Genomic DNA, 11,536 nt, shown 5'->3' with positions numbered 1-11,536 from the left:
CTGGGTGGCGGCGGCAGCAATTGCACCAATGATGGTACAGGGTGCACTATTTAAACTGGCCAGACGGTGACTAGGTTGCTGCAAGGTCTAGTTCCTGTACCCGTGTTCTGAAGTGTGTTCCTGTTGCCAATCCTGCTTGTCCTGAGTTGTGTTGTCCTTCTCCTGCTCTGACCCCCGGCTCGTCCCTGACTACTCTCCTGCCTGTTGTTATATTACTATTGGACCTCCCATTGCTGAACCTTGGCTCGTGACCTGGCTGCTCTCTGTCTACTGTTTAGTACCTACCTGCCTCCACCATTACCGACCCGGCTAGACTGACTACGCTCATTCCTGACTGTCATCCATCCATCCCGCTTGGGACCTGGACTTGTCAGCCTCTTCACAGCAGGCTCCCCCCCCCCGGCACGTACCCTCGGCGGGACCCCTCTACCACAGTTGGGTGCACTCAGGGGTCAGTTTCAGTCTTGCACCAAGTCCATCCCCACCATCAGGGGCTCTGGTGAAAAGGCAGACTGGGACTTAGACTCCGCGTCCTGGGGAATCCCGTTCTGTGGATCACTAGAGATTCTGCCGGGCGGTGCCTGACACTCACATAACATTGTCTAATGAAGGTCAATAGGGAATCGAAAATAGTAACACACCCCTCTATCAAGCACTTAGAGCTTTCCCTTTATGAGGTATCAAAGTGTGGAACCAACAAAATGTTTCCACAAATGGTCTCTAGAAGGTATACAAAAATTAAGATAATAAATCTAGCTACTCATAAAGATCAAACAACAGGCTAATAGTCACAGATACCTCTATCTTATACCAAGATGGAAACAGCCCAGAGAACCACCACAGCTACAGCTCCCACTTGCAGAAAGTGAACTGAGACTAAACAGCTTATATAGTCGTTAGAGATTAGTGAGACCAATGGCAAAAGCACACCAGTTTCTCATTAGGTAATCAAACACTCAGTGGATGGGAGAGATTGTCTCCCTTCACTAAAGATGTCCACCGCCTACAACCAGACTGGCATGACATCACTCTGCATGCGCCGTGTCGGAACGTCATTTCTAGTCCGGCATGATCAGTGTGTCCCAGAGTTGCAATGCAACAAATTCTCCAATGGAAAGGGAGACAAAGAAACAAATGCTCAACCTAAGCAAAGGAGAGAAGGGACCAAAAAGAACCCCCATTCCATGAGGCCACACATGCCAGATGTAAGGGAAGACCAGCAAGGATACCTAAAGCAAAATACAAAAACAAACAAAAAAAAACAAAACTCACACACCATATGAAGAGTGACTCACATCGCCATTCATAAAAAAAAGGAAAATAATAACAGAAGCAATATACAGACAATAATGTTGAAAACACAATATAAACGTTCTCAAAAGAGATAATAAGGTGACAAAGCAAAAGCAAAAAGAATTTCCCATATCTTCCAATACAGAGTGGTCACAGACAAAACACAAACTATCCATAATTTAAACAGAAGAATACAAAAAATAATATAAATATAGAAATCAATTCCATTTTTATAAAAAACCAAGACACAAAATCCAGGGCTCCATAATTACAAATCATGTTCTGATTTGACAGAAACAAAGCCTTCCACGAATGGTTTAAAGCTTATTTTTTTATTTAATCCCAGAAATACATTAGCTTTTAAACGGTGAATCCATTTCATTTCTTTTTGTAAAATAATCTTATTGATATCACCCCCTCTGTTATTAAAGAATACCCTTTCCAGGGCCCTTTGAATTTCTGCTTTTATGAATGGCGATGTGAGTCACTCTTCATATGGTGTGTGTTTTTTTTTTCTCTCTTAACTGAATTACTTTATTATTTTCTAGAATACTGTTTATGGCATCTCACCTTTACCCCTGAAGAAGATTTAAATTATAAATTCAATGAATTGAAACGCGTTGGACTTCTTCTCTTTGGTGATATATAGCCTAATCATCGCCATCCACATCAAAATTACGTTTTATGTATTGTGTCTATGTTTTTTCATTGATGTACTATATTTTATAAATTTGTATTTTTTTATATAAGATCTTTTTTTCTTTTTGTAGTTTTGGTGCTTAAAAAGTCCCTTTTTCTTCTCTGTATGTTCTTATGGTTCTTTTCATTATAACCACATAGTGTAGACAGCAATATCACCATTTAGAATAGGATGGACCTTCAAGATCTCATAAAACCCATAACTACTGTGGTAGGGGATGGCTGAATTCTGACTTGTATCTGAGAGCCTATCAAACAAGTAGGAAATTAGATTCCTGGGGGCATTCCATGCAGTATATTGCATGCCTACAAGTTTCCATATTGCAAGTAAGTGACATTTACTATTTAAATTTTTAACAGTTTTAGAAGAAAACAACATCTACAGATTAAAGTAAAAAAAATATTCAGCTACAATATGACTTATGTAGCAACTGTTTAAGCTACATCAATTTTTATAAAGTGTTCCTTAAACTTTTGAAAGGTTATTTTCTACATTTTACATTGCTTTATCTCATAAAGAGTTAATTTATTTCAACCTCAAATTCCCCTTTTTTCCTGCTCTCCCTAGCAACAAACTTTACCTGAATCTCACAGCTATCACCAGCCTGATGGGGAAATTGCATATTACATATTTTCTTATTAATATTGTGGCTCACTAATGAATTTTAAGTCTCCAAATCTTGGTTAAGGGGGCCACATAAGGACATAAGCATGACTTTACCTTCGATGTTTCACACCAAATTAATGTTATTGTTAACTTACCAGGATGTGGCCGAGCCCATTTTCTTCTCTAAGATTGGCTATTTCCTTACATTCAAGTTCTATATTACCACAGCCAAAACTTGTAAGTCTCAGTCTCATCTTGGAAACTTTCAATCATGTATGCATCTTTGATCAACTGTACTACGCTCCACACGCAGATGGGACTCTGTGATGGAAACGCGGAGGAAACAGCATCTTTAGTTAAGTATTCTTGTTATATTTTCTAATATTTTTATCTGTATTCTTGTTATATTTTCTAATATTTTTATCTGTATCTGCCATTACTTTTAATAAATGTAATACCTATAAGTACTGTATTTGTGTGATCTCTCTTTGCACATATCGAATACAAACCCAACAACACACGTGGTACCAGAAGTGGGGTTTGATCTGTGTAAACTAGAGATACAAATACTGAAGCAGAATTGTGCTAGATTATTTGTGCTGGGTTTAATGTTGTGTTTTTGTTTTGTAAGCCATAGTACATTCAGAAAGTGTAAATGTATCAGATACTTAGCTGGCTTAATTGAGATGCCTGTAGGTGATCAGGTGCAAGCCCATTCCTGTGTTGGGTGCCCACGACTGGAAACCATTGCCTGCAATTTTTGGTTCGATAAATTGTGTGATAGACTGATGTATAATGGAATAGTTGTATTGTCAGAATGCTTCAAATTGTAATAGTAAAAGCATTGAACTCTGGACTGTAGGCAAGTTTCAGAGCAATCAGCTTTTTTAGGTTTGAAAACGATGAGCTGATGCTCAGATTGTGAGTACTGCAATAACATAATATATGTGTGTATAGTATGTCCGATTATTACCTGAATTAAGATTGAAGTGCAGCTGACTTCTAAAATAAGTTTGGCTACTAACGTTTGTAGGTCTAAGTAAGTTTCTGCTGCAGTTAGTGACTGCATGTGTGTGTGTAAGACCCCTCTCTTGCTCCTTTGTGTCCGGTGTGAGGTGTCTGTGTGAGGGAGAGAAGAGCTCAGTTTTCAGCTCTCCCCTCAACCCCCTTTAACCGCTTGCTGACAAGCCACAGTAGATATACTGCGGCAGAACAACACCGCTGTGCAAAATCACGTAAATATATACGTGATTTTGCATTTCCGTATGGGGGCGCGTGTGAGATGCGCGTCCTGCCTACCCGTGATGCTGATTGCAGCCGCGGGTGTCAATTACCGGGTCCTGGCCGGTGATTACCCGCCAGAGTCCGGTGATTACCGGCAAACACTGACAGGGAGAAGTGCTGCATTGCTTACAATGCAGCTCTCCGCCCTGTCAGTTTTGGCACACTGCTCGGGATGGCTGAGCTCAGCCATCCCAATCAGTGTGCTTATAGTGAAGCACACACCCCCGCCCCCTAGTAAAACACTTCCATCACACAGTTAACAGTTTTATTACCTCCCAATGTTAACCCCTTCCTCCCCAGTGCCATTAGTACAGTGTCAGTGCCTTTTTTTTTTGCACTGATCACTGTATTGGTGTCACTGGGGATGTCATTGACCCCAAGTCAGTTCTCCCCCAGTGTCAGAATGTCCGCCGCAGTCCCGCAGTCCCACCAAAAGTAGCTGATCGCTGCCATAAATCGCTGATCACTGCCATAAGTTGCTGATTGTAGCCATTATTAGTATGAAAAAAAAAATTCTAGTATCTATACCGCCATTTGTAGATGTTATAACGTTCACGTAAACCAACTAATTCACACGTATTGGGATATTTTTTAGCAAAGACATGTCGCAGAATACATTTTGGCTTAAATTTATGATGAAATTTGATTTTTAAATTTTTTTACTGGACATGTTTTATAACAAAAAGTCCAAAATATTGCCTTTTTCTCAAAATTGTCAGTCCTTTTTTTTTAGAGCGCAAAAAATAAAAAATGCACAGGCCATCAAATACCACCAAAAGAAAGCTCGATGCGGGAGAAAAAAAGGACATAAATTTAATTTTGGTGCAGCATTGCATGACCGTGCAATTGTCAGTTAAAGTAACGCAGCGCCGTAACACAAACCGCTTCTGCAACAACTTCCTGACCGCCCTATAGTAGAAATACTGCTACAGGGCAGCATGAGTGGGCAAAATCACTTATATTTACATGATTCCTACTCCTGTGGTTTTCACACCCCTCCCAGATAGTGTCAGATTGCCCTTCAGTACATCAGTAATCACATTTAACCCCTTCATTGCCAGGAACACGCTCATACACAATAAACCTCCATTGCTATTATTGTATCTGAAAGGATCAATATCTTTGCTCAGATCAGCACTATACTGTGTTCACATTAGTATAGCGTTCCCAAAAAATGCAGCGTTAGCGGAATCAGCCCCTGCACCTGCCAGCACCTGCACTTAGCCCCTAAGCTTACCCCCCTCCTTCTCCCCCAGCAAGTGCAGTGTCAGTGTTCGCAGAATCAGCACCCGTACTTTCCCCATTCACTGCCTAACCCAGAATTCAGGTGGAAACAGCAAATTGAACTACTCCCGTTGATTTTTTTGGAGCTGTCTTTCACGGAAGATCTATATGCATTGATTGTGGATCAAAGCAATTTATATGCACAACAGTTTATCGCCGCCAACCCAAACTCAAGCCTTGCCAGTCCATTTGCATGGATACCTATTACGATTTCCGAATGTAAAGTTTTTTGGGCCTAACCCTCAACATGGGCATTGTATTGGTCCACAGACCCGATTCATCATATGCCTGTGTTCTGTGCTGCCATAGCCAGGCATAGAAATGAGAATATAATATTTTTTATGCATTTCAATGACAACACACTCTGTTGTTCTCAGGTGACTCTGAATTTGACCTACTCTATAAAATTCGGCCCCTCGTAAATCACCTTAACCAAAAATTTGCAGATGTCTATACTCCCCAGCAAAAAATTGTTGATGATTCCCTCATAAATTTTTCTGGCCGCCTTCCATTCAAACAATTTCTCCCCAGCAAGCGTGCCAGATATGGGTTCAAGATGTATAAGACCTGTGAGAGGGCAACAGCCTATACATAAAAGTTTTGGATTTACGAGGGAAAAAGATAGTCACGTGGAGCCCCCCAGATGTCCAGACTACATGGGGAGCAATGGCAAAATAATTTGGGATTGGTGTCATCCTTTTTCCATATGGTTTACCACTTATATGTGGACTATTTTTATTCACGTGTGCCACTATTTAGACATTTGTACAATCTTGGAATTGGTGCATGTGGCACCTTGTGACCTAATGTGTGGCCACCATTAGAAGTGGGTGGATGCTAATGGTGGGCATACCACACCCTTTTTCTGGCAGAGATTTCTTCTCTTTTTTTCATTCAGCCCACAGGCTGCATACAAAAAAAAAAGAACATAGCATATATACCCAACAAGGACCAGCGACGTACTGGTACATTACTGGACTTTGAATGGTGCAGGCATCATCCTGGTATTGTTTTTTTTCAGTCGGTGATCGGCTTTTATGTAAAAGCAATCCTAGTGGCTAATTAGGCACAGGATTGCTTTAACAAGCCGCTGGAGATGATTGCCCCTCCCCCACTGCCTTCCACAACCTTCTCGGGCAATTCCGTGCCATCGGGGGAACCTAAAAATGCAGCCGGTGTTTCTGCCAGATGACCATAGAGCTGATTTGAGACCGGAATGGTGCCAATCATCTCTATAGTCTAAGAAATCGTTAGCTATGAGCTTCATCACTTTTCACACAGTTTCACAGGATATAACCAGCACCCTTTGTAAATTGGGAAAGCATCTGATCACACCGATCTTGGTGGAATTAGATAATGTTCGGGCAGAGGAGATATCTGATAGACCCCAGATTTCTCAAAAAAGAATATATGACAATGCCCATTGAAGTTATAGGGGTTATTTGCATTCCCTGTGATAGCATTAAAAGTTAACAAAAAAACAAGAATTGAACATGTGCCAGTATGTAAACAGCAGTTGCACCATGCAAGTGAAGTATTGTCGCGAACATCAGATCAAGGGCAGTAATTCTAGCACTAGGCCTCCTCTGTAAATTTAAAATGGTAGCTTATAAAGGCTTTTAAAGCGTTACCTATGGATATTAAATATGTATGCAGTTTGTCGCCATTGCACAGGGCATACGCAGTTTTAAAGCATGTCATGTTTGGTATCCATTTACTCGGCATACCATCATCTTATATATCTTACCAAATAATTGGCCAATATATTGTGCTTTTGTCAATTAAAAGTAAAATAAGTGTATTTTTTGCAAAAAATCGACATTTGAAAAATTGCTGCACAAGTACTATGTGACATAAAAAATTGCCACACCCACCATTTTATTCACTGGGGTGTCTGCTTTAAAAAAATTTATAATGTTTGGGTGTTCAAAGTAATTTCCTAGCAAAAAATACAGATTTTTTTTTTCATGGAAACAAAAAGTGGCAGAGAAGGCTTGGTCTTCAGGTGGTTAGAAGCATGAATGATGTGTGACATAAACTTCTAATGCTGGGCATAAAATGCCCCCACCCCCCAAAACGACCCCTTTTTGGAAAGTAGACACCACAAACTATTTGCTGAGAGGCATGTTGAGTCAATAGAAGAATTTTTTTTTACCACAAGTTTTTGGAAAATGACAAAAAAAAAATTTTTTTTTACACAAAATTGTCTCTTAAATGATGTATTGCTCACACATGCCATGGGTATATGTGGAATTACTCCCCAAAATACATTCTGCTACTTCTCCTGAGTATGGAGGTACCACATGTGATAGACCTTTTGGCAGTCTAGCCACATACAGGACCCCAAAATCCAATAAGCACCTTCAGGCTTTTAAAAGGCTTTATTTCCTCATTACACTTCCTGACTACCTATCACAGTTTCGGAAGCCCTGAAATGCCAGGATAGCACCAAACTTCCCCAAATGACCCCTTTTTGGAAAGTAGACATCCCAAAGAATTAGATAAAAAGCATGGTGAGTATTTTTCAGATCTCATTTGTTGCCACAAGCTTTTGGAAAATGAAAAAAAGTAACCATAAACATATTTTTTCTTTTCTTTTTTTATATTTCAAACCCTTTTGATAAAAAATGAGATGTGCAAAATACCCACCATGCCTCTTTTTAAATTCCTTGGTGTCTACTTTTCAAAAAGGGGTAATTGGGGGGGGGGGGGGGTGCTATCCTGGCATTTCAGGGCCTCCAAAACTGTGATGGGTAGTGAGGAAGTGAAATGAGGAAGTTACGCACCTTCAGGCTTTCAAAGTGGTCATTGGATTTCAGGCTCCTATATGTGGCTAGGCTTCCAAAAAGTCTCACACATATGGTATCCCTATACTTGGTTGAAGTAGCAGAATGTATTTTGGGGTGTAATTCCACATATACCCATGGCTTGTGAGAGAAATATATCATTTAAATGACAACTTTAAAAAAATAAAAGGTTTTTGTCATTTTCCAGAAAAAAAATACATCTTCCATGGACTCAATATGCCTCTCAGCAGATAACTTAGGGTGTCTGCTTTCTGAAAAGGGGTAATTTGGGGGTGTTTGTACTGTTCTGGTATTTTAGCACCTCAAGAAATGTGATGGGCAGTCAGAAAGTAAAAGCTGTGTAAATTCCATTATCTATACCATAGATTGTAGATGCTATATCTTTCACTCAAAGCAATCAATTTACACTTATTGGGATTTTTTTAACCAAAAACATTTAGCAGAATATATTTTGGCCTAAATTTATGATGACATTTTAGTTTTTTGGATATTTTTTATAACAGAAATGATAAATGATTTTTTTTTTCAAAAAAAAATTTTTTTTTCAAAAATTATTTTGTTTATAGCACCAAAAATAAAAATAATTAAAGTATAAAATACCAGTGAAATAAAGCTCTGTTTGCGTGAAAAAAGGATGTAAATTTCATGTATGTACCGTATTGCATGACCGAACAATTTTCAGTTAAACTAGTGCATCGCTGTATAAAAAAAAAAATGGCGTAATTCCAGTATCTATACCATAGGTTGTAGATGCTATAACTTTCACACAAAGCAATCAATATACAGTTATTGAGATTTTTTACCAAAAACATGTAGCAGAATACATTTTGGCCTAAATTTATGACTAGCTTTGAGTTTACTATATATTTTTTATAGCCAAAAGTAAAAAACATTGTTTTTCTTCAAAAGTTTCAGCCTTTTTTTGTTTATAGTGCAAAAAATAAAAAGCTCACAGGTGATTAAATACCACCAAAAGGAAGCTCTATTTGTGTTTGGGTACAGCATTGCATGACCGCGCAGTTATCAGCTGAAATAGTGCAGTACCGAATAGCAAAAAGAGGCCTAGTCAGGAAGAGGGGTAAATCCTCAGGATTGCAAGTGGTTAAAAAAGATTGCCTGTGTCTGACTTTGTGTGTTTGTGTAAGAGAGACGAGAAAGATCACTACAAACCCTTTCCCCTCCCCTCTCCTGTGTCTGTGAAATAAACGGTAATGTGTTAATTTGTTTACCAGCTGTGAAATTATTAGTATAACATGTGATGTTAAAATGTGGGTGATATGTAAGGCAAAGGGAAATGTTTAATTATGTTGCAGAAATAAAATCCTAGTTGAAATTGTTAGTTTTTATTATGTAAGTCTAGGAATATTTGAAACAAAGAAAAAGAAAATAGCTGATTCAGGTTAACAATCTTTAACCACCCCCCGCCCGCCATATAGTAATATGACGGGCGCAAGGCGGTTCTCTGGTTCTGGGAGGATGTCATATGACGTCCTCCCATTCTCACTGCGCATGCGCGGCTCAGGGAGCGCGCAGCGCGGCGATCGGCGGTGCTATGTGTCCCTTGGACACAGCGGATCACCAATCACGGAAAGAGCCGAAGATGTCGGCTCAGTCATGTGATCAGCTGTGTCCAATCACAGCTGATCACATGTAAACAGGGAAATGCCGCTTATCTGCATTTCTTTCCTCTCGAGCTGTCACGCTGACAGCTCGAGAGGAGAGGAGAGCCGGTAATCGTCTTTCCGTGGAGAGGACATGTACACTGATCATCAGGGCACTGATGATCAGTGTGCCCTGATGATCAGTGTAGCCCCAGCAGTGCCACCTGTCAGTGTCCATCAGTGCCTTATGTGAGTGCTCATCAGTGCCTCGTGCCAGTGCCCATCAGTACCACATCAATGCCACATCTCAGTGCCTACCAGTGCACATCAATGCCACATATCAGTGCCCATCTGAGCTGCCTTTCAGTGTCACCCATCAGTGCCAGTCAGTACCACCTATCAATGCCAACCAGTGCCACCTATCAGTGCTGCCAATCAGTGCCGCCTATCAGTGCCAGTCAGTGCCGCCTATCAGTGCCTGTCAGTGCCGCCTAACAGTGCCAGTCAGTGCCGCCTAACAGTGCTGCCTATCAGTGCTATATATCAGTCCATGTATCAGTGCTGCCTTTCAGTGCCCATCAGTGATGCCTGTCAATGCCCATCAGTGCCACCTACCAGTGCCTTCTCATAAGTGCCCATCAGTGCCACCTATCAGTGTCCATCAGTGCAGCCTCATTAGCGCACATCAGTGAAGGAGAAAAATCACTTATTTACAAAGTTTTATAACAAAAACTAAGAAAAACATATTTTTTTCAAAATTTTCAGTGGTTTTTGTTTTTTTTAAGAAAAAATAAAAAACCCAGAGGTGATTAAATACCACCAAAATAAATCTCTATCTGTCACACAAAAATGATAAAAATTTCATATGGGTACAGTGTTGTTTGGCCGCGCAATTGTCATTCAAAGTGCGACAGCGCTGAAAGCTGGAAATTGGCCTGGGCAGGAAGGGGGTATAAGTGCCCTATAGGCTAGTGGTTAAATTCCTGAACAGCAGCCATGATTATTATAATTTTTTAAATGTTTAGCTCTACATTCCAGCCTATTGGACGTGGAAAAGGTAGAAGGGATGGAAAACAAATTAAGCACCACCCACAAATAAAACTGTGTGTGTTTCCTTACTGGCACTCACTTGCACAAGTTGTTCAGCTAGTAAGATCTGTATAGCATGTTAAATGTCTGACCAAGCATAAGATAGGACAATAGTGAACAAACACTTGAGATGAAAATGCATATCTGCTTTGTTTTGTCCTTTATTGGTAATTGTAATAAATTGTAGTATTTTAAGAGTACAACAATAGTTTTTTTTTTCCTACAAAAATAACCAGATCTGTTCCTAGAAGTTAAGGAGTTTCCAAGATCTATGTGGGATTAAACAAAAGGTTGAAAAAGAAAAATCAATATGGAAGGTGATGTATAATGTTATTGCACAAATGTGATGAATCTGTGAATGTCATTTCAACCATAGCGAATTATTGACAACTTTTGATGGACGTCCTTTAATGAAAATACATGTGGTGATAATGAAGGTATTAATTAATTGATATGAGCTTGTGTGTACTCATAAATCAACAAAGTTGCCAAATGTTTTGTATTTTTGTTTTGTTGCTAACTATTCTTTTTATTCTAGCAAGGACATTTTTTGATACCTCACTAACTTTCATTTTGTTTATTTCCTAGATAATAATAAATTGCATCAATATATGGTTGACTGAACTTAAAGAAGATCACAGCCTCGCCAATTTAAATATTGTAAATGAAAAAGTCCATAAATTTTGAAAAGTGTTTTTCTTATAAAATTTTGCAAATAAATAGTATTTCATCATAAATCTTGGCCAAAATTTATTCCGTTATCTTTTTAGTGAAAAAAAATAACCCAAATTAATTTATAACCAAAAATATAATTTTTAAACATTTTTTTATTTTATAATTTATGGTTTTTTTTTTTTACATATTGTCATCTT

This window comes from Staurois parvus, unplaced genomic scaffold (genome assembly GCF_062004578.1).
Source record: "Staurois parvus isolate SC_StPar_1 unplaced genomic scaffold, SC_StPar_1.0 ptg000011l, whole genome shotgun sequence".
NCBI lineage: Eukaryota > Metazoa > Chordata > Amphibia > Anura > Ranidae > Staurois > Staurois parvus.
Note: the sequence above shows the minus strand (reverse complement) of the source record.